A 26,194-nucleotide genomic window follows, 5' to 3' on the forward strand; every position below is an offset into this window, starting at 1 on the left:
CAACAGAGTAATCATAGAAGCAGCTGTAAGAATCCAAATGTCTTCTATTTAGCTACACATTAAGGAGATTTGCAGAGATGTAACATAATGCCACTCTTCTCAATATTTTTTAATAGGATATAGTAAGTTTTCATAAATTATTTATGTTAACATAAAACAGGTTTTATTGTTGCTGTTTTAAAATAAATTAATAAACAATTTTAAAATTCCTCAGCTTTAATTGCTATTATGTTAAATATTGATACATTTAATACACATAAGCAAAAACTTTTAGGGGCCCTTAGTAATTACTGAGTATAATGCAGTTGGTTCGAAGACCAACAGGTTTAAAAACCACTGCCATACAATAACGCATGTCCAATTAACACATTCATTAGGGAAGAAGATTTAGGCTCTCTTGCCCCAGGTGTTTCAACTCTGCTGTAGCTGGCATGCCAATGCAGGATGATTACAAATGCAAGTGTCTTCTGCTCTCACTACGCTACAGAGCCAACACAACCAATGGCCCAGAGCAGGTCCACAAATGCTGCTGAAGGCATGAACGGGAGCAGGAAAAGGATAAATTCACATCAGAGGGAGACATCAAACCTAAGAATCAGTCACCCATGATTCCAGACCCTGAAAACAGTAGCGTCTCATCTGCAAGGGCAGCCCTCGGTGGGTACCACCGAGGGACTGGCCTCACATGGGTGTCCACAGTCCCAACTTTATGCACAGGCTGCCATCACTTGGGATATAGCATCTCCCTGCAGGCCACCTTTGCCTGGGTATACACAGCCAGATGCATATTAACCAGTGTCAGACTGCTATACAAACAACTACAACGATCAACTCTAGGTACACGCACTGTTACCTTGCCCATCAAATTGGAAGTTGGGTCTAGGTCTATAGATAAACTGTTAGTAGTAAATGTATTAGGGTTATACTTGTACTACAGTGATCTACAATAATCACCTACCTATTTAAAATGATGTTTGTATCTTAATTTATTATTGTCCTTATTGCTATGAAAGAAAACACCTATAATTTCAGAAGTGTTTGTGAACAGTTGGCAGATTTCTTTCAAAAGAAAAAAGTCCAGAAGACCTAGAGTTTTACTTATTGTAAGCAAGAAGGGGATAGAGAGATGGGTGTATGATGGGAAAAAATACCTCCACCGATCCTGATCCTTATATTTCCATGTGGAGGAAACTTCAGGCCTCGTGGACCAGCCCCTTATACGCTGTACCAGGGAGCAGTGAGTGAGTCACCAGCTCCATAGGTGATAGTCAGTGGTTCCTAGTTTTGAAAGGGGTGGAGCTGATCTAGAAAATGTGGAAGCACTCGGGTTGGGTTCTCGTTGTGCTGGGTCAGCGTGAGGCTGGGATCTGGGTGACTACATACAATTCCTGAAGATCCCGTATCCCCTTGGTGACTCACCCCCTGTTCCAGAGTGGGGTAGTGGTGGGAGTTCAGGGGAGGGGAGCAGAGAAGGTAAACAAGCATTTCAGCTGCATAGCAAAGCCGTGTTCTCCAAACAGCTTTGTCCAAAAGGGACATTGTGATGTCCATTTGCTAGGCTCCTGTGATCAACTGTCAGGATAGTTCCAAACTCAAAGGCAGGGAAGCAGGAATGTCATTTGCAGACCTCTTAGGACCTCAAAAGGGAGATGGGATTGGAGAAGCAATTGGAGAGGCAAATGATTGGAGAGGCAGCCCAGGCAGAGATAAGACAAAGGCGCAGTCCCCTGGGTATAAACCCACCTCTACCTCCCCCTAGTTCTGGGCGACCCAGGGCATGTCATTGGCCTATACCCGCCTTTATTTTCTCATTAGTTAAATGCAGGAAATTGTACCCACGTCGTCAGCGTCACTCTGAGGATGAAAAGACAGAGCACCACTCTACAGAGCGTGGGCTGCCAGGGGGTACTCGAAGGACTCTGCTCTTTTCTCAAACCCGTTACAATCCGTGACCACAAAATGATTATAGCAGTCTATTGTCTCTCTCTCCCACCCAACTGAGGTCAGAGACTAGTGGTTGTTTGGTTCACCCTGTTTACCCACAGACTAGCCACAGTCTTGGCATGGCATAATTGCTCAGTAAATTTTGAGTGAGCAAGTTAATGAATGGGAGTTATTATTTACTGTCCCATAAATTACCTTAATGGAGAATTTTGTAATACCTATTTTTTATATAGCCTTGAGCACTGACAACCATGTATATGTTTACATGAGAAACACTTCAGGATTAGAACGAGGTCTTGATTTCTAAATACAGATAGCCGGCACAATATGACCAGCTACCATTAGCCTTTGCCTCTTCCACGCCGGGGGATGGAGAAGTATCATTATGGACACAGGAGATAATCCTCATTTTCTCTGTTGTTAAATCAGCGCAAACAGCATAGGCACTCTTTTAGTCTGTGATCAGGTTCAAAAAGATCAAAGCTGAAACTAATAGGGCACATGGCTCCAGTAAATGATATTTTTAAAGGATGGGAGGGGAATGGGTGTCTCGGGAGGAATCTTTGTGAAGTGTTTACATTGGGAGAAGAGAACAGCTTGTTGCTAAAGCTTCAGCGCAAGCTGTGAACTTCCATTCTCTGCCATCGGCCAGCTCAGCCCCTCCTCGGCCTGACCATTTTCTGCCATTTAGATATGAAGTGTGCACACCACCCCTAAGGAGGTCTCAGAAAGCCCTCTGGTATTGGACTGTCCTTGATCTTGGCTTCTGCTTAGTCATCTGGGCACTAAAGTGTGTCTTCTCTGGTGCTATGTCCCTGAACATATCAGAACACCTACTGTATGTCCTGCGTTCAAACCACCAGGGCCAAAACTACAGAGAGATGAATGGGGTAGAAAATGTAAAGGGTACCAGCAACCTCAGCAAAAACAATCCATACGATACAAAATATCACAATTTGAAATAAAGACAGGATCCGACATGGTCAGGATTAGGTGGGGTGAGTGAGGTCCAATTGTACAACTGTAGGTTTGGATCCTGAATTCATTTTAGTTTTGGATATTTTGGTCATCACAATAAAGCTTTAAAAACCATGAAGGTTTGGAGAGGACATTCACAACTGCTACGAGCAAATGCATTTGGTATTCTAAAGGTCAGGAACTTGGCAATAAGCAATAAAATTCTTTAAAAGTGTTCATCCCCTTTGACCTCCTCATAACACTTTTAGCAATTTATTGTAGGGAAAGATCTAGAAATGCACACAAAGATTCATTTACAGTGACATTTATCACAGTGTTATTTATAGCAATGAAAAACCTGGAAAAAACCTTAGTGTCTAGATACATGGGAATGGTTAACTAAATGCTGATACAGCCACATGATGACACGGTATGCAGCTATAATACTAGAAAACACCTACAGTTTTCCTCCTGAATAGGGAAAAATCCAGTTCTTCCCTACTGTATTTCTCTCTTGTGAGTCTCCTTTACTACTTAGAATACTTCTGACACTTCTGGTCACCAAATGTGTGCGGGTTTTTCCCCACATCAAGCAATTCTCTTCAATGCCAGCTGGGTGTCCTACAATTTCATCTACCTGGAGACAGTGTCAGATCTCACAGGTTAAGGGCTCAGTCCTACAAGACTGCTCCCACCCTGCTTCAGATGCCAACTGCATAGTAGGTCCCCAAGTAACCCACAACTTCTGTCCAGTTTGGCTACAAATTGGAGGTTCTCCACCCCGACCCCTTCCTTGGTTCAATTAACTTGCTAGAGTGGCTCAACAGAACTCAGGGAAACACTTACTTATGCCAGTTTCTTAAAGGATATGGTAAAGGATACAGATGAACAGCTAGATAAAGAGATACATAAGGAGGGTTCCGAGCGTAGGAACTTCTGTCCCCATGGAGTCTGGGTGTGTCACTCTCCCAGTGTGGATGTGTTCACCCATCTGGAAGCTCACCCAACCCTATATTTCTGGGATTTTTTGTAGAGGCGTCATCATGTAGGCATGAATGGGGCTGGGAATTCCAAGCTTCGAATCATGGCTTGGTCTTTCCAGTGACCAGCCCTCATCCAGGAGCCACCTAAGAGCCCACCCAGAGTCACCTCTTTAGAACAAAAGACACTCCTACCACCCAGGAAATTACAAGAGTTTCAGGAGCTCTGTGTCAGGGATGGGGGTCAAAGACCAAATATTAGAACAAAAGATGCTCTTATCAATTAGGAAATTACAAGGGTTTCAGGATCTTTGTGCTAGAAACAGAGGACAGAGACCATATATTTTCTATTAACTCACAGCAGCCACTAATAATCCAATTTTGAGGAATGCTTAATGACATGGGAAAATCTCATGAAGTAATGTTAGGCTGAAAAAGGACAGTACAAAGGATATTTAACTAAGGTGCAAGGGATGATGTCTAATCACTGCAGACTGTACAGCAGTTTCCATGACATTCAAAGTGGTGGTGGTAGGCGGGGGAGGGGTGGAGTTCACACCAAATCACCAAACAGCCCACAAAGAGAACTGCACGATTTTGCCCAAGGTTTCCTTTCCTCTTCCGGTGTGTGGCAAGGCTACTGCAATGAACAGTAAACAGGGAGACCTATAACTTTTTCTCTTATTATCCACTGAGAACCAAAACTGCAGGTAAAGTATAAACACAGCCACATGGTCTCTGTTTTGCAGACACTTATATTCCTTCAGAAGAACAATAAACACCGAACTGACTATACGGACTAGAAAACAGGTAGGATAAAATATTAACCACTTGTGAAACTGAGTAGGACCCTGAGGGGCCTTCCCGAGGACAGACACACCCCCATGGCCTGCATCTCTTGCTTGTAGAAAAGCTTTACCTTCTAGCTCTCCCTGAGTTCCAAACAGCAAATTCAGTCAGAGAAGTGAGAAAATACAGAAATAAAGGAAAACAGTCAAGTAAGACAGACTAATAATTGTTTAGCCATAAAACAAAGTCAAGGACCTTGGGTTCCTCCTCAAGGTCTATAGATAATATCCTGAGCTATATCCTTGAGTTGTTTTGCGGATACTAAAACCCCCAACAGGTGGAAGGAATTAACTGCTGACTACCAGCACATAGACCCCAGACTGGTTGGAACCAGAAGGTTAATGATTGAGATTCCTGAAACATCATCCTGTTACCTCACCAACAACCAATCAGAGAGTGTCCATGAGCCAATCAGGCACCCTGTGGCTCTCTCCCTCACACCGTCTTTAAATCCTTCCCCAAAAGCCTTTGGGTCTTTTGAGCATGATCTGCCCATTCTCCTTGCTTGGCCCTGCAATAAATGATGTACTTTCCTTCACCACAATCCAGTGTCAGTAGATTGGCTTTGCTGCATATCAGGCAAGTGGACCCAAGTCTGGTTCAGTCACACTTGTATTTTCCAAATTTTCTTTTACACAGTTACAGCACTGAAAAAAAAAAAGAAAACAGAGGTGGATGGGAACTGGATTCTGTAATTATTCCATTGCTTTCTCATTAATTTTAGGTATGAGTATATACTTCCCATGCAGCAATGCTTACTTATCTTTGAATGGAATTTTAATTAGATATATGTGCTCACCAATAGAATAATGTGTTCAAGTAATATTAGCTATAGAGAAAATCCTGTTTTCACCGCTACAATGCATCATTTCCATTAAAAAAAAACTTTACAACAAATTAAGTTGGAAATTTCTATTTAGAAAGAATTAAAATGCTGGCTGGGGCCATAGTACAATGGGCATTGCTATATATTAACTGCATGACAATGTTGAATACTTTAATTTCCTTTTGGCAAGTCCCTCTTCCATTGTAGCTTGGCCCAACTCTTGGATCTTTCAAACTCCGATTTCTCATTCCTAATCCAGAAGAACTTTGTTCCCTGTGGTGGAGACTAGGCTAGCTGACTCTTAAGCCTACTTCCTCGCAGTCCTGAGAACACAGCTGTACTACATTTTCCAGTCTCTCTTGCAGTTATAGCCATGTGGCTAAGCACTGGCCAATTACACGCAGGTATAAGTGATGGATGCCCAGGCATGGTCCATCAAAGCCTCCTGCATGCATCCAGTCTCTTTCCCCTCTACTGCTAAATGCAGAGTAGGCAGCCATGAGGTGGAAGGAGCCTGGGTCCCCTATGAATGACCATGAGGAAGGCCATGCATTATTTTGGATTTCCAAGAACTCAGGAACACCTGTTTTGGACTTCATGTCGGCAAGAGATGAGCTTTTATTGGTTAAGCTGCTGAGATTTTAGGATTTGTCTGTTAGAGCAGCTAGCATTTGCTGATACACCTCCCTCTTCTCCATTCTTGTGGGTCTTCAAAAGGCTATTAAAACTGACCTCCAATGTTATGTTTTCCCACTAAGTCTCATCTATTATGCGAACTCGTGTGAGCTATGTCAGCTTAAAAATGCTTGTACGTGCCTTGGCAAAAATTAGTCAATGCCTTGTCCATTCTGTAATTATGGAATTCTACGTGGACACAAAACAGTCTTTTCTGTTGCTCCAGAAGTTGAACCATTTTTTACATCCGTCACTTTTCAATAATTCTAAGCTCATGTGACTAAAGACACCACACTTTTTTCATTTACAGGAATAGAGTATAGTACAAAGAAAAACTGGAAGAGACTAAGTGAAATGTAAAATAAATTTCTGTTTCTCCTTGTGGCACATGAAAAGAATTTACATCTTGCCCCATTTTTAATATGCCACAACTTAACCTCAGTTAACTTACTATTTAAAAGTAAGACTTTAGCAGTTTAAAAGCCATGTAATTGGATCAGCCTCTTTTGAAGATTAAAGTCACCTGTGCTAACCCTTTCCCTATGCCAGAAGTTCTTCCTCAGAGGGCAGGTATGGCAAATGAATCCTGGCATGTCCTATACAAGGCATAGAACAGAAGTGTTCTATTTGTTTGCGAGGAGGAAGAATAACAGTCAAGAAGTAGTTTCTGGTGATTGTTTGGAAAATAATGAGGAAACTAGAGTGAAATGGGAAAGAAACCTCAAGTTTAAGAAAACATGCAAATATTTCAAAAGGAAAAATTTCAAGAATGGCTCAGCAAGTCTTACCTGCACTATTCTACTCCCAACCTTTCTCCTCCTCCAAAAGAGTGATGGCATTTAAGTTTACAAACTCGTAAGGAGTAGTAAACAAGCCATAGGGATCTAATGCACAGCTTAATGAACGCAGACAATATTATACTATAATTATCTAATGTCATAAATATTACTACATCGGTAACCATATTACTGATACAACATATAAATGTATCAACGTAACACACTGTACACCTTAAACTTACACAATGTTACATGTCAAATGTATTCAATTTAATAAAAAGTAACAACCCATAAAATAAATGGGCAAAGCTTCTTTCTTCGGTTTTCTATTAAAAGCTTAATTTGCAACACATCCAAATATGGGTTCTGTTGCACTCTGTGGAGAAAATTGATGGACCCTTTGTCCTAGAAGGAGCACAGGCTGGTGGTTAACGAGAGGGCCATTCATTTCCCTCCGAGACAGGAGGCAGACCACAATGGCAGCTGCAACCATGCTTGCTATTGTTGCTATGAACATTTGGGACACTAAAATAAATTCATTGCACCAAAAGATTCTTTCACTTTCCCCACCACATCATCTTAATGGAGAAGTCATACCACTTTGAGCTGCATTTACTGCTGAAATGGAATAATGGCTTCTAAAATTACTTTAGCACATAATGAATTGTACCTAAGTTTATTGGGTTACGGGACAACATTTTGGTTTTAGTGAAGGCCATCTTTCCAGAAGGCCCTGGACTCCGAGTCAATTATTCATTCGTCAAGTTCAGGGAGGTGAATCTCTGTTTTAGCTTGAAATCTCCAACTATTTCCTCTGCTTGAAATAACTTCATTTCTTAAACTCGCAAACATGTTCTTATATCCAAAGCTAAGACTGAAAAACATTACAGATCCTGGAATTGAGCAATTAATTCAAATAAAATACAAAAGGAAGGATAAAGGAGCGAAGCCAGACAATTGCAGGGTAACAAGGTATAGCCTTCAGTCCTAAGTACACGCTCAGACTGGAAAGGTCTTACAACCTAATGGCCGCACACTGAAGCTGTTCCCTGTTATCCATTTTAAAATATTTATTGATCCCCTACTGTGTGCCGGTACTGAACATTTCCTCCTGTTCTCTATTCTCCCAAGAAGATCTGCTTGGTGCATTATTTAGTATAATACAACATGTTTCTATCAGAATAATTCCTTGTATTGGCAGAGCACCAAATTTCGTAAAATACTTTCCTATTTACGATCATGACTTTCATCCTCACGTGGTTATTGCAAACTTCAGGTGGAGAAGTGTGAAGATACCTAGCGCGCTGACTTGCACCGATGCAGATCCTTCATTAATGTTAGCCGCCTCCTTCATTACACTCTTGAGGCTGCTACCTAAAATAGTGGTGTCCCCATTTTTGCAGACATGAACACCAGCCCTGGAGATTAAAGGACATTTCAGAAAGTCATCTAGCAAGTTAGTCATTGGACCGACCAAGAGCTTGTTCTCCCTACCCCACCCCTACTCTGTCCGCTGCACTGGCCCCAAGTGCCTGGGGCATCCCGGAGCTCTGAAACAACAGGGGAGAAGCCTCCCTACTGAACAAGCTTATTCAGCCATAACTCCCTGCATAGGCAAGATCAGGTTAGAAGTACTGTCTCAGCAAGTTGCACATTTAGAATGCCTTCTCTAAAAACCACAGGGAAAGAAAGAGTGGAAACGGATGGCTGTCCCAAAGCAGCCCCAGCTGAAGCAGAAGACAGCCAAGTCTCTGGTGGTTCTGACCAAGCTAAAGAGGACCTAGGAGTATAGCGTGCAGGGTAAATGCAGGAGCTTCTGAATCCAGTGTCCTGGTTCTAATCGTGCCTCCAGCACTTACTACGTAGGTGGTGTTGTTTGCACAGGTCACTAACCTCCCTCTTCCTCTATATGGGAAAATTTTAATATAGACATACATCATTTTATTGTGCTTCACAGATACTGTGTTTTATACAAAGCGAAGGCCTGTGGCAACCCTGCATCAAGCAAATCTATTGGCGCCATTTTTCCAGCAGCATCTGCTCACTTCCTGTCTCTGTGTCACATTTTGGTAATTCTTGAAATATTTCAAACCCTCCACCAGCAAAAGATTATGACTTACTGAAGGCTCAGATGGTTAACACTTTTAGCAATAAAGTATTTTCAAATTAAGGTATGTACATTTTTCAAGATATAATACTCTTGCACACTTAATAGACTACAGTGTAAACATAATTTTTATATGCACTGGGAAACCAAAAAATTCATGTGACTTTCTTTATTGTGATATTCACTTTATTGGAGCAGTCTGGAACTGAACCTGCAATATCTCTAAGGTACGCCTGTACTCACCACATTGGATTTTTAAGAGGATTAGATAAATGTGCTTAGAACAGACCGTGGCATTTAGAAAGCTCTTTGTATTTGTGAAAACAAAATAAAGTAAAATAAGAGAGGAACAATGTTCCAGGGCAAGGAATCTCACTTGGCTTTCTTAGATCAAGTGAGTTGCTGCTAAAGGGATTTAACTATGGAATAAACTTATGCTGGGGCTTTGTCCATGGAACCCGTACACAAAGGCCCCTTTCAGAAGCAGGCCAGGCCAGCCCAGGTGGGGATGTCGGTAGGGGAGGGTGGCCTGACCTGCAGGATAGCTGCCAGGCTCTGCCAGCTGCTCCAGGGCAACCAGGGCCCGATGCCAACCGGCCGCCTTGTCTGAATCGCTAGGACTTTCCAAGGCCCCTGAAGTAGAGAGCTGGGTACCATCAACAGCTCACACAGATGCCTCAACTGCTGAAATCAACAGACAAGCACTCCCATTTACTCTCTTGAGAAAGAAAGAAACACTTGGAGATGGAGTTGGAGAGATGGAGAGGGAAGGAGGAAGGAAGGGAAAGAGAAATAAAACAGAGCTTTACCTGAAAAACAAAAGGCTCAAAAGAAATGTCTATTACAAGCATTTGGGAGCCGGGAATGTATTATCAGTCAAGATGCAAAACCAGATCTCTAAAGGCTATCTTTGCTCATCATTCGTTATCTAACCCAACACCCATCCTTCCTCTCCAGATTAATTGGGTTGAGAGAGGCCACGCACTAATCAAATGAGAGAAGCACAGGTGTATTGGGGGCATTCTTAAGGAAAGCTTGCGTCTGAGTAACCAATACTAATGATCCCGCCAGGAGCTCCCTGGTCCTTGGTGCAGTGAGCCAGCCAGCTGGGTACATTATCTTTCAAAAAGGTCTCAAGAAGCAACGTAAGACCATTGGCAGGCGTTTACTTCCAGCCCAGGTGTGACAAGAAGGGTTAGAATATGAATTGATTTTCTGAATCGGATATGCATTAAGCATTTCCCTTAGAAAAATAAATTCAGCCAAACGATATACTGACTAAAGGACAAGATATATGTGCAAAAATTGTATATACTATATAAATTATACATAATATAGATATACAAACATACTATGTCATGAAGCATGTACCATATTAAACATTTTAAGTGTTTTCTGCATTTACGTGTCTGTGGTCTGAAATGTATTACAAAGAACATGTATACAGCATATACTTATATACATAGATGAACCAGGCTCAGCCTGAATCCTTAGGAGACTAACATATTGTAGAATAATAATGAGACACAGTTTTTTCTCTTAAACTTGTTTTCAGTTTTTCCATATTGGGAAGACCTTTCCCCTACTGGTTATGAAAATGATAACATGCTCACTGGAGAAATTCAGAAAAAGAAAATGAAATAAAGAATAGAAAAGTGTTATCTCGCTGTTCACAGATCGCGCCCGTGAACATTTCTGTCTATTTCCTTGCTTTTCCTTTTTACTTACCAATTTATCATGGACACGTTTCCTTGTCAGTAAACATAGATCTACCTAATTGTGTTTAATGGTTGTAGAATATTCTATTCTAGAGATCAGCCAAAATTCATTCACCCAATCAGATATTATTGGGTTCACGTCTGGTTTCCAATTTTTTCACTCCGTGAACAAGAGTTAAGTGTTAAATAGTGCAAAGACAAGTCTACGTAGGACATGCATGTATCAAAAAAACTGAAACCGTATATTAATACTACCCACTTTTATCTGTGATGTGAATGGAACAGAGTGGTCACATAGGTAACTCCAAACAGTGGCTTCCCCCAATTTCACTCATGCTGTCTTCAGCAGGGATAAGCAAAAGGAAATGTTGGGTATAAACAGCATGCAGAATTTATACTCTGTCCTGTCACCAAGCCCAAGATCCATGTGGGACTCTGAGTTCTCTCCTTCACTGGCACTAAAGCTGGGCAGAGGGCAGGAGTAGAGGGAAGAAGTGCTAAGAACATAATTACAAGCCTTAATTTCTAAATGTGGTTTTGCTGCAAGCTCTCTGGGTAACCTTTTCTAGGAGCTTCCAGTAAGGAAATCTTTCCTCATGCCCCCATAAAATGTCTCTTGTTCCACTTATGGTCAATTTCTCTTATTTAGTCCTCAGAGGCCTCCCTTCAACCACATGCCAAGCACCTGCTTTATACGGGTGAACAAGACAGACACAGGCTCCGCCCTTACGGAGCACAGGAATACTGAGGCTTCAGTAAAGTTGCTGAATCTGTGATAAGTTCTGGGGGTAGGAGGAGTAGCTGGTGGTGGGCTACATGAGATCGGGTGGTCAGGAAGGCCCCTTTGAGGGGGCAGAGGACAAAAGGAAGGAGCTGCGCGTGTACCCTGCAGAGAGCTCTTCGCATGCAGGGCAGGGTGACACGTGCAAAGGCCCGCGGGGGGAGAGGCCCACCCACCTAAATGAAGCCCAGTGTGGCTGGGCAGGACGTGGACGGAAGAGAGGCAGGAGGGTGACCAACTTATCTGGGTTTGCCTGGGACTTTCCCAGTCTTAAAACTCAAAGTCCCGTGTCCTTGAAATCCTTCCGTCCTGGGCAATGTGAACACTGGTCAACTTTTCGGCAGGGTTTTCAGCAGAGACTTACAAGCCAGGGAGGAAAGTGCAGATTCATTCTAACTTCAGTGGGGGAGCAATTAGAGTTTTAAGCAGGAACAGGAACTGATGTTTGACCACTAACTACTCAAGGCAAAAATACAGAAATCATCTTGATTCATTTCTTACCCTTAACCCCACATCATCAGCCTTTCAATGCTGTCTCCAAACTCTCTCAAACTCACCAATGTCTCTACTTTCTGTTCTTACTACTCTAGTCCAAAGCCCTACAGGGTATTGATTAAAAGCGTGGGCTCTGGTACTGGCTGTGTGATCTCCAGGAACCTCCTTAACCTCTCTGTGCATCAATTTCCTCATCTGTCAAATGGAGATAATAGAAGGGTGGTAGGGAAGATTGAAAAAACAAGCATATGTGAACTGTTTAGACTAATGCTGGGCACTTCACTAGCCCTCAGTAAATGCTGGCTTTCATACTAATAGTTTGAACATTCATTTTTTTTCTTTTGTTGTTATTGTTTATTTGTTTTGTTTTTACACAGCAAGATCCTTTTTGACCCACCTCCTAGAGAAATGGAAATAAAAACAAAAATAAACAAACGGGACCTAATGAAACTTCAAAGCTTTTGCATAGCAAAGGAAACCATGAACATTCATTTTTGATGGCAGGATTCTGGTAGCTCCTTACCCGGTCTCCCTGCTTTCACTATCACCCCCGACCCTCCAACCCTTCCACCATCTATTCTCCGTTAGCAGCCAGAGACATATTTGTAACAAATCAGATGTTTGTCAGCATCCTCCCACCCTTCTTCAAATCCTTCAGTAACCTCCATTTAACTCTTGGAATAAAATTCAAACTCCTTCCTTGACCTCCAGGACCCTTTGTGACCTGAGTTATACCAGCCTTTCTCTAGTAGCTTTTCAAGTTTTGTTTTTATTCTTGAAAACTGAAATGTCACTACAGTATTTCAACATATGAGCTGTTGCCACTACTACTACTACTACCACTTCTACCACTGTGACTATTCTCCAATTCTGGGAGGAAGCCAGTGAGCCAGTTCAGTCTGAGGACACATGACCTTATTCAGCTCTATGAAGACTCCAGCTATTAAGTCTTCACATGTTGACTGCCCTTCATCCCCTGCATTCTTTCTCCTGCTTCTCCTGTTACCTCTGGTCCACACCTCTTAACTTCGCTTTTAGAATTCGCATTTTTCTTCCCCTATGCTGCACTCTGGGAGAATCTCAGCCTGACATTCCTATGCTTGCTCTTCATAATTGTAAATTCTTCCCATCTGCCCCGAAAATGAGTTGGTACTGGTCGTCTGAATATTTGTGTTTTTTATTTCTAAGATCCCTAATTCATTCTTTCTTAAACTCTCCCTCCTCCTTGATAACCTACTCAGGGACATCACGGCTGCCACAGTCCGACTCATTCCTGCATTGTTAATCCTGCTTTTTCTACTTGATCATTCTCATTAGCAAGATGTAATACACCACCCCCCTTTTTTTAAAAAAACAAACGAACAAAAAGCCCACTTATCTTGATTCCATAGTCTCCTCTGGCCACTACACTAATTATCCCCTCCTTGGTAAAACTCCTCAAAGAAATCACCTCTACTCCCTACCTCTATGCCCCTCCTCCATGCTTTCTCAAACTCACTCCAGCTGAGGTTTTGTCCCCAGACTCCACCAAATTTGCCCTTATCAGGGTCTCCAACGACCTCCACGTTGGCACACCCAGTGATCATTTGGAGTCCCATTCTAGTTCATCTATCACCAGAACTTCTCACACAGGATCACTTCCAGGCTCTTAAAATGCTTTCTTCACCTCACTTATGGGCCAATGCACTCATGATTCTGCTCTAACTTTACTGGCCATTCCTCCTCAGTTTTTTGCATTGTTCCTCCTCCTCTCTCCAGCCTCTGAAGGTTGGACTTGTCCAGGGCGCAATCCTGGGGACTCTGCTCTCCTCATTTATACTAACTCCCTAGATGAACTCACTCAGTCTCAGGACTGTGTGCCTGCAGTCTGGTTCTTTCTCCTGAACTCCAGTCTTCCACTCAACATCTCCATATGGAGGAGATGTCTCCTAGACATGTCTCCTAGACAACTCAAGTTCATGTCCAAAGCCAAACTCTTGGTCCCATCTTCCATGATGCACCCCTTACCCTCTGTCCCTCCCTCCCTCTGGTCATCTTTATTCTTCCAGGCCCCTCGACTATTCTCTATCTCACCTCACATCCAGTAGGGCCACAGATTTTGTTGGCAACCCCTACAAAAGATTTCCAGATGTTAACCATTTCTTACCACCTTTAAGATGCAATGTTCCAAGTCACTTTGTTTCTTACCTGGGTTATTGAAACAGTCTCCAGTTGGTGGCCTCGTTTCCATCCCTCATCTGCCATGCTCGAGTCTCTCCACGACAGTCCAAAGTATTCCTTTTGGGATGTTTACTCAAATCTTACCAGCCCTTTGCCCAAAACCCCCATGGCTTCCCCTGTTGCTCAGAGAAAAAGCCAGAGTCCTTCAAATCCGTAAGTGATCTGCCCTGGCCCACATCTGATTTATTGTCTAAGGCTCTCACCCTTGCTCAACCTGCTCCAACCATATAGGTCTCCTGGTTGTTCCTTGAAGAGTTTAGACATCCTCCTGACTCAGGGCCTTGGCACCCGCTGTTCCTTCTGTCTGGAACGTTCTTCCTCCTGCTACCCATTTGACTCTACTCCCTCTCTTCTTTGAGGGCTTTTCTGATTCTCCTATATAAATAGTAGCCCCTCCCCATTCCTGTACCTTTGAAACCTCTTACCCCACCTTATTTCTCCCCAAAACACACATTACCTGACATATATAGTTACTTGTTTCATTAGTTATGTTTTGGTCTCTCATAACTGGACTTTAAACTCCATGAGGACCGAGCCTTAGCCTTCTTGCTGTGATTCCCCAGTGCTTCAACTGTGCCTACCATATAGAAGGAACTCACTCAATACTGGTAGCATCAATGAATGGGCAGATGAAGGACCTTGGTTCTGATTTCTTGGATGCAATATTCCATGTTATCTCTCTAAAGATACTCACTCTACTTATTTGAAAATTCTGTTCTAATTTCTACATTGACTATTTTCTCAGATGTAAGTTTTCAGTTTATTGAGTCTGGAATTCTATAATTTCTGTCTCATTTTGTTGATGGTTTTCAAATGTTTGGTAATTTTTTTTATTATTATTGTGAGTCATTTTTGTAGTGAAAATCCCTAACAGATAACTCTCTGGTTTTGTTTAGATGGCCCACTTTGGACAAGCCCACTTTTCCCTCCAACCTCTCCTCTTTGGGCTTCTGGGATTAAATCCTGAGGAACACTTAGGCACAGACAAGGAGCTGTCAGCAATGTAGGGTAAAAATGAGGTGTGTGAGTGAGGTCCCCAGAAGCCCAGAGAAGAGAAGGTAGAGGTACAGTGATGCTAAATGATGCCCATCACTTGGCTTTGGAAGAGTAAATCTGTCCATACTGATGAATAAAGAACAGCCTTATCAATGAATTAGAAACATTCCATTAGTGAAAAAAATTCAGAAAAATTCTTTTTCTTCTATAAGAAATCATTGTGTCTACAGAAAGTTTCTGTAAAACAAATCATTGGTCCTTCATTGAAGGGCTGACCTCTTTGGCCAAAATGAATTTTCCAGCCAACTGTGCCAACAGCTTAATTGTGCTCCCTTGAAATAAAGCTATGCTTGAGTCAAAAAGACAACAAATAACAAGTCTTGGTGAGGATGTGGAGAAAAGGGAACCCTCATGCACTGTTGGTGGGAATGTAAATTGGTACAGCCACCATGGAAAACAGTATGGAGGCTTCCCCAAAAAATTAAAAATAGAGCTACCATACAATCCAGCAATTCCCCTCCTGGGTATTTATCCTAAGAAAAGAAAAACACGAATTCCAAAAGATATCTGCACCCTTAAGTTCACTGCAGAATTATTTACAATAGCCAAAATATGGAAGCAACCTATGTGCCCATCAGTAGACAAATGGATAAAGATGTGGTAAACACACACACACACACATACACACACACACACAATAGCATATTCCTCAGCCACAAAAAAAGAATGAAATCTTGCCATTTGCAGCAACGTGGATGGACCTGGAGGGTATTATGCTAAGTGAAATAAGTCAGAGAGAAAGACAAATAGTGTATGATTTCACTTATATGTGGTATCTAAAACAAATGAACAAACACAACAAAACAGAAATGACTTATAGATACAGAGAAGAAACAGGTGGTTGCCAGAGGGGAGGGGGGATGGAGGGAAGGGGGGATGAGAGAATAGGTGAGGGAGGTTAAGAGGCACAAACTTCTAGTTACTAAATAAATGAGTCACAGGTATGAAATGTACAGGGTGGGGAATATAGTCAATAATTATACAAAATCTTTCTCTGGTGACAGATGGTAGCTAGACTTACTGTGATGATCATTTTGTGATGTATAGAAATATTGAGTCACTATTTTATACACCAGGAACTAACACAGGGTTGTAGGTCCATTATACATCAAAAACAAACTCAGAAAAAGAGATCAGACTTGTAGTTCTGAGAGGCAGGAGTTGTGGGGAAGGGGAATAGGATGAAGGCAGTGAAGAGGAACACACTTTCAGTTATAAATAAGTAATGTATAACATGATTAATATAATTAGCACTGCTATATGTTATATATGTAAGTTACTGAGAGAGTAATTCAGTAAACTCTAATTTAATCTATATGAGATGATGAATGTTCCGTAAACTTACTGGGGTCATCATTTCATGACACATGTAAGTCAAATCATCATGCTGTACACCTTAAACTTATACATTGTATCTCAATAAACCTGGAAGAAAAAAAGCTATGCTTGAATAACTCCAACAAAATCTGGAAACCGGTTGACACAAGAGAAACAAGATTGTCCTACAGTTAGACAAAGAAGGCAGTCACTTAACAGGATGGGATTTCTCAACCCCAAATCTTTACCTCCAACAGACCTTAATGATGCCCACACTGCTTGGGTTCATGCCTCTTGGGAGTATTGGCCAGCATCCTTTTCCCCTCCTGTCAGCTACTCTGACTAGGGCTCATTATTCTCTTCCCCAGCACTACACACTCTTCCCTTCCACACTTCTCTCCACATTGTTCTGCAGGACTGGAAAGAAAAGGCGACCACACTGTTTAGCACAAGGTGAGCATGGAACAAACTCTTACTAGAAGACTTCCATTTGCCCTGAGCCTTCCCTCCTTCAAAATGCAAATGTAATAACAGCCGAAAAGCCTTCCCAAGGCTTGGTGGGAGAGGATACGTCTGGGGATACAGAAGACAATGTGGAAGGAATAAGCCTGATTGAGGGAGGCTCACTGAGAGACAGAAGAGACAGAAGCCTGATGGTGGATGAAGGGGGTGACAGTCAGGGGAGGTGGAAAAGTCCTGGGGCAGAGACTGGTTTTTTTTCATCTTTATTGGAATATAATTGCTTTATAATGTTGTGTTAGTTTCTACTGTAAAACAAAGTGAATCAGCTATACGTATACATATATCCCCATATCTCCTCCCTCTTGCGTCTCCCTCCCACCCTCCCTATCCCACCCCTCTAGGTGGTCACAGAGCACCGAGCTAATCTCCCTGTGATATGCGGCTGCTTCCCACTAGCTATCTATTTTACATTTGGGAGTGTATATATGTCCATGCCACTCTCTCACTTCGTCCCAGCTTCCCCTTCCCGCACTGTGTCCTCAAGTCCGTTCTCTATGTCTACGTCTTTATTCCTGCCCTGCCACTAGGTTCATCAGTACCATTTTTTTTTTTTTGCAGTACGTGGGCCTCTCACTGTTGTGGCCTCTCCTGTTGCAGAGCACAGGCTCCGGATGCGCAGGCTCAGCAGCCATGGCTCACGGGCCCAGCTGCTCCGCGGCATGTGGGATCCTCCCAGACCGGGGCATGAACCCATGTCCCCTGCATCGGCAGGCGGACTCTCAACCACCACACCACCAGGGAAGCTCAGTACCATTTTTTTTAGATTCCATATGTGTGTGTTAGCATATGGTATTTGTTTTTCTCCTTCTAACTTACTTCACTCTGTATGACAGACTCTAGATCCGTCCACCTCATTACAAATAACTCAATTTCATTCCTTTCTATGGCTGAGTAATATTCCAGTGCATATATGTGCTGGGGCAGAGATTTAATCCACGCCACAATTTCTCCAAAGGCAGAAGATGCTGGAGGAAGAACGACAATCAGATTTACCATGCTGAGCCAGGTGCTGGATCCTGGGAGAAAGCCAGCGTGCCGGTCTTGGGGGAGCAGCACGACTCTGAGGGCAACGGTGCCAGTGAACTTGCTAAATCTCCATTGCACTTGCTTATCTGCCCCCACAGTCCTCCTAAACTACCAAAGTTCAGCTGAGTCTGATTAAGAGGCCCTGGTGATCTGAAATGTCAAGTGCTCCTACATCCTAATAATATGCATCTGGAATACTTCCCAGATGAGAGAAGACATGCTTCCCTTTGATTTAGAGTTGGAAGGATGACAGAGTGGAGGCAGTAAAGATGATGAAAAGAAAAGCATAAGCCAGGTGACAACTCCCATGACACAGAGAAACCAACAATAGGGAATCAACAAATTATGTGAGATGTTGGCATCTGTGGCATAAACAACAGTGATACCACCTACAGTCATCAGTGATAAAACACAGCCACCTGCTATGGTACACCCAGGTTCTTACAGGACCCTTTCCTTAGATGAAATACAAGCTTCTAGGTCCAGAATTCAGGACCGTTACTCTTTGGAGAGGAAGGAAACATGTATGCTGGTCTTTAATAACGATTATTTTCCTGCCATTAAACAAATGAAGAAAAGAAATACATTACTACTGAACCACACTGTGCCTGGTATAAAAATGTCTCATTCTTTTTAAGTTTGTGATCTTCTCATGAGTACGGATATATTAGTTTCCTGCGGCTGCCGTAACAAAGTACCACAAACGAGGTGGCTTAAAGAATAGCAATTTATAGTCTCACCAAGCCCCAAACCAAGGTGGCATCAGGTTTAGTTCCTGCTGAAAGCTCTAAGGGATAATCTGGTCCATGCCTCTCTCCTAGCTTCCTGTAGCTCCAGGAGTCCTTTGGCTTGTATATCCATCACTCCAATCCTCCCTCTTCACATGGAGTTTTCCCTCTGTGTCTTCACGTTGTCTCCTCTCTGTGCGTGTCTGTCTCTGTCTCCAAATTTCCCCTTTTTATGAGGACATCAGTCATATGGGACTAGGCTCCATTCTAATGACTTTATTTTAACTTGTTTACCTGGATAAAGACCATATGTCCAAATAAGTTCACATTCTGAGGTTTTAGCGGGTAGGACTCCAACATACCTTCTTTTGGAGGACACAATTCAACGCATAACAAAGGAGTTGGTCCATTTTGATGAAGCTAGAAAAGACTCAGTGTGGGCCATCCATGTGCAAATTGTGTTCTGCATAACTGTGGTGTTTTGTAGAGGTATACGCCTAAGGTTCTACAAACATTGATTCAACTTTCATTTAAAAATACATTGAAAACCCACCACAGACATTCAAACGTGATACACGTTACCCATGAACACCAGAGTACAGCTTGTGCTTCCTTTATAACACATTTGGTTTTGTTTGGTTTTGTCCAGGCCCAGGAATAAAATCCCTTGTGCCACGTCCGTGCATGTATTCAAACTTCAAACTAGTAGGTTACTGATTTAACACAATTGTCACTTTATAATGGTCTTCTTGGAATTCAAGCCCAGTGCTTGACTGTATAAGTGTATAAACAAAGTGTATAATACTGCATGAGTTTGTAAGTGTATAGCGAGAAGCCTCCTAGAGCTTAATTACAAGTGTCTAGATGCCTCTGCTCACAGAGGGTCTTCCCTTGGCTCTGTGGTTAATCATGTAAGGGAACACATGGCATATTGACAGGATGACACTGGGTATGAAGAATGGCATTTCTGTAAAATGTGGGTACCCTATTAGTAAAGCCTCATTAGGTTGCAAATGACAGAAACCCATGTCAATCTAGTTTAAGTGAAAAGGGGACTCTGTTGGCTATTCCTCAGAGTGTTTCTTCTTCTTCTGTTCCTCACTGTAGAATTGCCCATGTGATTTCCTCCATGCTTCTGTTGGGGGTATAGTGCATTGGCTCTCCCATACACATTCCAACACTAAGGCCCACTTCTTTCGGCTACAGAAAATGGAAATCTAAAACTACATTTCCCAGATTCCCCTGTGGCTAAGGTTCTCAGGTGGTCTAGGTTCTTCCTGAATGAGGTGAAAGTGGACAACTCTTTGGGTGAGCTGGAGGCACAAGCACTTGGCTCTTCAGGACAGCTCTTGAGGAGGTTCTAGTGTTCCGTGTCATGGGTGTTGTGTTGTGCGACGCAGTAGCCGTGGGACAGCTGGATGGTGTCTCCTGGCTACTGTTATTCCTGGCTATGTAACCTCCAAACCTAGTTGTCAAGACCTTCTGGAGATTCTGTGAACCACCAAAATATCTCAAAATTTTTGGTTTTTCTTAAAAGGCCTTTCTACTTAAGTTAGTTAGAATAGATTCTGTTGTCTGCTACTGAGAAGTGTGACTGACACAATGTAACTCCAATCACCAGTACACACACTGATGACACCAGTTCTGTTTCTTCAGCCCACAACTCCCTCTGAAGCTGAAGACATATTTGACTGTCTCCTACACAGTCCCACCCAGATGTCCCATAGGTCCCTCAATCTTCATAGACCCCAAACCAAACTCCCCCTCCAAGCTTACTGTTCCTCTGTTTCCTTTATCAGATACTACCATTTTCCCAAGTGCCCAAGCCAAAATCTAAGACCCATCCTAGGCATGTCTCTCTTTTTCACCACCAAATGTCAATTAGTGGGTCTTACTTAAATTCCTGAATATGTTCCTTCCTCTTGAATCTTCCTGCCCCATACCACAGTTTCTTATCCTACCATCCCTTGCCAAAACAAACTGTCTCCTGCCTTCTATCTCACTCCAATCCAACCACCCATCACACCTCCTCCATAGTGATCTTTCAAACACCCAAATATAACCATGTAATCCCTTTGCTTGAATGCATTAAAGATTTTCCTCACCATTATTATGGTTTCAGGTTGGATGAATGATGTGAAACCAGAGGGCATGTGTGGCAGAAAATGGCTAAAGACTCACCAAATCCATTTTCTCTTTCTCCTGAGAGCATGGCTAGACCAATTTCCAAGCCTCTCTTCCAGTTATAGGGCTTAGTTATCAGTCAGATCTGACTTCAAATACCAGCTCTGCTATTGTAGCAGTTAGGTCCTGCCATGTAACAAACCACCTTGAAGCTTAGTGGCTCACAACCACCACCATTTATTATGTCTTACAGGTCTACAGAAGGATTAGTGATTTTGCTGTTCTGGACTGAGCTTGGGTGACTTTTAGCTGGGCTTGCTCATATATTGGCACTTTAGTGGGTCAGCTGGGGGTTGCCTGGTCTAGGATGGGCTCGGCAAGGAGACTTACCTCTGCTCCATCCTGGAGGAGATTTCCTCCTCCAGCTGGCTAGCCGAGAGGCAAGGTTTCAAGAAAGAGCAGAAAGAAGCATGCACACACCATCTTGATGTCTAGGCTCTGGACTGACTCACCCTTTAACCACATTGTTTTGGCCAAAGCAAATCACAGGCCAACTCAGATTCGAGGGGGTGGGGAAATAGACTCTCCCTCTTAATGAGAAAGGCTGCAGACTCGTATTGCAAAGGAAGAAAGTAAAGAACTGCAGCCATTCTTACAATCAAAGTAGCACAGCTACTCACTACATGTGTGACCTCTCTGGGCCTCATTTCCTCATCCATAAAATAAGGGAAATAACATGTACCTCACAAATGAGATAATAGAGGTAAGACAAAGTCCTCAGTAGAGGGTCTGGCACATAGTAAGTACTCAATGATCCTTCATTACTTTTATTTTTCACATCTCCCTGCAATGTTTATCATTGTGCCTTTCTCATGGTTGGAAACATTTGTTGAACAAATTAGTCATGCACCTGGCTCAAACGACCAGCTAGAACAATGGTCTTTTAATGGCTCATCACGTTTCTAGAGCTAACACAAACCCACACTTCTCACACTTGGTCACGGGCCCATTTGAAATCATCCTGTCCAAGCTTGACATAGATCCCTTTTAAAATATATCCTCCAGCTGTCCAAACACAGTCTGTCCTCTGTGCATGTATCAGAACAGGAGAGCACAATTCATGTTCCTCTAAAACAACTGACTGCAGCAGTCTTCCAAAAGAGAATGTGCATGAAGCTTGCTAATTAGGACACTTCAAACTCCCATTTCCAACAGATCAAAAATCATCCAGAATTACGCTAAGAAATCTTCTGATTTGCTTTACGTGGTAGACTGACTACACTGATGGCCCATGTTTCACTCCTCCCTTTGGTGGTGTCTTCCCACACTGACTCTGGGCTTGGTCATTGGATTTGCTTTGGCTAATGGAATGGTAGCAAACTTGATACAAACATAGGCTGGAAACGTAGTTGCTTTTGCCCATTTCCTCTTTTTATGGACCCCCCGTCACCACTATGAGAACATTCCAGAGTTAGCCTGCTGGAGGGATGTGAGAGGTTGCAGAGGAAAGCTGAATCATACCAGCTGAGGCCATCTTAGACCAGCCAGGCCCCAGTGACCACAGATGTATGAGTGAGACCGGTCAAGATCAGCCACCCATGTCATTTCAGTGGAATGCCCCCATCAATCCATAGACTTATAAGAAGTAAATGAATAGTCGTTGTGTTAAGCCATTCAGTTTTGGGATGGTTTGTTACGTGGCAGTAGTTAACTGATTCAAATCTGTGTCATGATTCTCATCAATTCTATCATGAATGTCTTCTCTTTGCCTTATACTTTGGGGGGCGGAGGAAGAGGAATGAGGTTCATATCAGTAAACCGAGACAAGAACATCCACTCTGAAATTAAATATCTGAGCCTACTAAGCTGGCCAAAGTGAGTGCGTTTGTTTCAAGCTCCCAAGGAATAAGTGAGCATTTGGAATAGCCAGGCACCATCTCACATTAAATCACTTTTCAGTGTGATTGACTCCGAGACAAGAAAGTGAAGGAACATGGAATCTTGGCTTGAGTTGGTGTTTAGGAGAACCTGCTGGCTCTACTCCCAGACCTAACATCGGATTTGAATGATGACGCTTAGCAACACCATGCCTCAATTTACCAGGCTGCTCTACAGGAAATATTTGAGTTTAACGTGAATGGGAGGCCCCAAGAGCTCTGTATAAGAATTACTGTTCTAAGTGTAAGTTATTTTAGGATTACAGCTATCTGGCATACACTAGACTTTCTATTATCTGACTAATGGATGGGAGCCGCAGCATAAAAAAATACCAAATAACTGATACTAAAAGTCTGTACTGAATTCCATTATGGTGAAAAAATATATTGGCAACAAAATTACCTTTCTAATTATGTCTTATTCAGACGAACATCATTTTACATTTCCTGAGTGCATGCCACCAGGGAAGAAATGCTTTGCCCATAGGCGATCTATAAATTTGCTAATCTATAAGTATCTAATTGAGAATTGACTGTTGCCCAGATTCTATACAGCAGCTCTTCAGTTTAGTAACTGTGGCTTCACCTCTTCATTTTCTTGTCCAAAATAACTCAACGTTTTCCCTGCTTTCTCTTCATCCATTCTGACTCCTGTCTCAAGTAACTTAAAGAACTCCTGCTAGCCTTCTTTTGTGTGTGTCTCTATGTCCACAACATCCAGTAAGAAAAGACAGAGATTCTGGTTCCTCTGTGGACACCCATAGGCAGAAGATGAAAGATTCTCTGTTCCCGAGGGACTAGTTGGAATTTTTATAATCCCTAAATTAAATGTAAATTTCTGGAATAAATAATTTGCTTAGATCTTTTGCAACACCCCAGGAGATCTATTTCCAGTTACTCATGGAGTAATGCTAAACACACACAACTAATTTAAAGTACAGATATTCACAATGAAACACGAGAAGAGGTCGTGCTCTCTCTTTCTCTCCCTCTTTCCCCCTTTCTTTTTCTCTCTCCCCCTCTCTCTTCACAGATCTCAGTTTAAATGTCACACTCAAGAAAGAAAGCATTTGAACCCTTGTCTAAATTAGGTCCTAATACATCTTTAAGACAAGTATTGAAACTCTTTATTATTTGTTTACCTACATATTTAGAGTTACTTGCCCCCACTAAAATACAAGATCCATTGAGAACAAGGATCACTTTTGTTTTCATTGATGCTCCTCACAATGTAGCACAGTGTTTGGCACACTGTAAATGCTAAATGAATGAATGAGAAAACGAATAAATGGACAACTAAGATATACCTTGAGGACCAATTTTTTTTTTCATTAATTAATTAATTAATTTATTTATGGCTGTGTTGGGTCTTCGTTTCTGTGTGAGGGCTTTCTCTAGTTGTGGCAAGCGGGCGCCACTCTTCATCGCGGTGCGCAGGCCTCTCACTGTTGCGGCCTCTCTTGTTGCAGAGCACAGGCTCCAGATGCGCAGGCTCAGGAATTGTGGCTCACAGGCTCAGTTGCTCCGCGGCTTGTGGGAACTTCCCAGACCAGGGCTCGAACCCGTGTCCCCTGCATTGGCAGGCAGATTCTCAACCACTGCACCACCAGGGAAGCCCAAGGACCAATTTTGATCAATTGTAGGGCTTCAAAAAAAATGATTCTGAGCCTGGAAGAGTTCTGTGATCAATGAAAAAGTCAGCCTTGGGTCTAAAAGCAGGCTTTCTCAATGTCAACACTATTGACATTGGGGTTGGATGATTCTCTGCTGTGGAAAGCCAGCCTGTGCATCATAGGAAGTTTAGCAACATGCCTGGCCTCTACCCACTAGATTCCAGTAGCACCACTACCCCTCTCCAAGAACCCACCCTAACTGTGACAATCAAAAATACCTCTAGACGTTGCCAAACGCACCCAGCAGGGCAGAATTGCTCTCCTCTCTCTCATTTGAGAACCTCTTATTTAAAGGGGAATGGTGGGACTGGGTACTATTTGGGGAGCCAAATATTTGCCAATGTGACAATGGGCACCATGAAGAGGTGATGATATTTTAGAGGGAAAGGTAATACCTTTATATTCTATTTAAAGATTTTTGAAAACCGTGTTCTTGGAACCCTAAACCTTCTAGAATTCTGAGAGGGTGGAGTTTAGCTTTGGGAATGTATATTTCTTATAATTGTTAAAAACACTTGAGTTATGAGTGCTGTTGTATGTCTGAAGCCATGTTTTAATCTTCTCTCCCCAAATTACACCCTCCCTTTCACTCTATTTAATAACCCCTTCAGGAAGCAAATACTCTGAGGGTCACCACCTACAAGTAGGAAATCAATTACGCTCACTTTGTGATGGGCTGGATGGAACAATATAAAAAAGGCTATTTTATTAAAGCTTAATAGCCAGTTTGCCAAACAGAGATGATAGTAATACCCAACCTCCTGTACCTCTCATGGCTGAGTGAAAAAGGTGAGAAAATGCTGGCAGAAGTGCTTTGTAAACAAGGAAGTGATCTGCAAATATCAGCTGGGTGCTTCTCTGAGCTTCCGTAGCCACACGTGCCTTACCACAGGACTCTTCAGTGTCTGGTTATCTACCCCACTGTATCCTGAGTCCCTCTAAGGCAGAGCCAATGTTCCGTCCCTCTCGGTCTCCAGACCTTAGTGCAATGCCAAGCTCTATGCTGGGACACAAGCACCAAGTTCACCGAATGCACGGTCAAGTTATTATTGTTTCCATCTGCTCCACATCCACTCTCCCTTCTTGTAGTAATAATGCCTCCCCAAAATGCATGTGGTATTGGTGGGACCATCCATCAACATGCACAGACCAGGGCTCCCATGTCCGAGAAGGAAGAGGACCCAACGACCTAAGACAGATCAGTCAGACTCTTCTAGGAACTTGAGTCTTGATCAAAGTGACACAAAGAGAGAAAATGCTCGGGACCAATGTATCCCCACACAGCACCCTGAAGCAACCGCTCTTTAGTTCTTGATAGCCAGATCTCCATAGCTAACCTCTTTCCTGTCTTCTCTGAGAAAGAGTTCTTCAGTTTTTCCTAACAGCTACCCTATTTGCTTCTGTTAAATTTTGCCCTTGTTACGTTAACCAGAGCTTGTCTCTGCTGCTGACCAAAGAGCTCTAGCCCAATCCTTACCCC

Source organism: Leucopleurus acutus (assembly GCF_964270905.1).
Source record: "Leucopleurus acutus genome assembly, chromosome: 2".
Taxonomy (NCBI): Eukaryota; Metazoa; Chordata; class Mammalia; order Artiodactyla; family Delphinidae; genus Leucopleurus; species Leucopleurus acutus.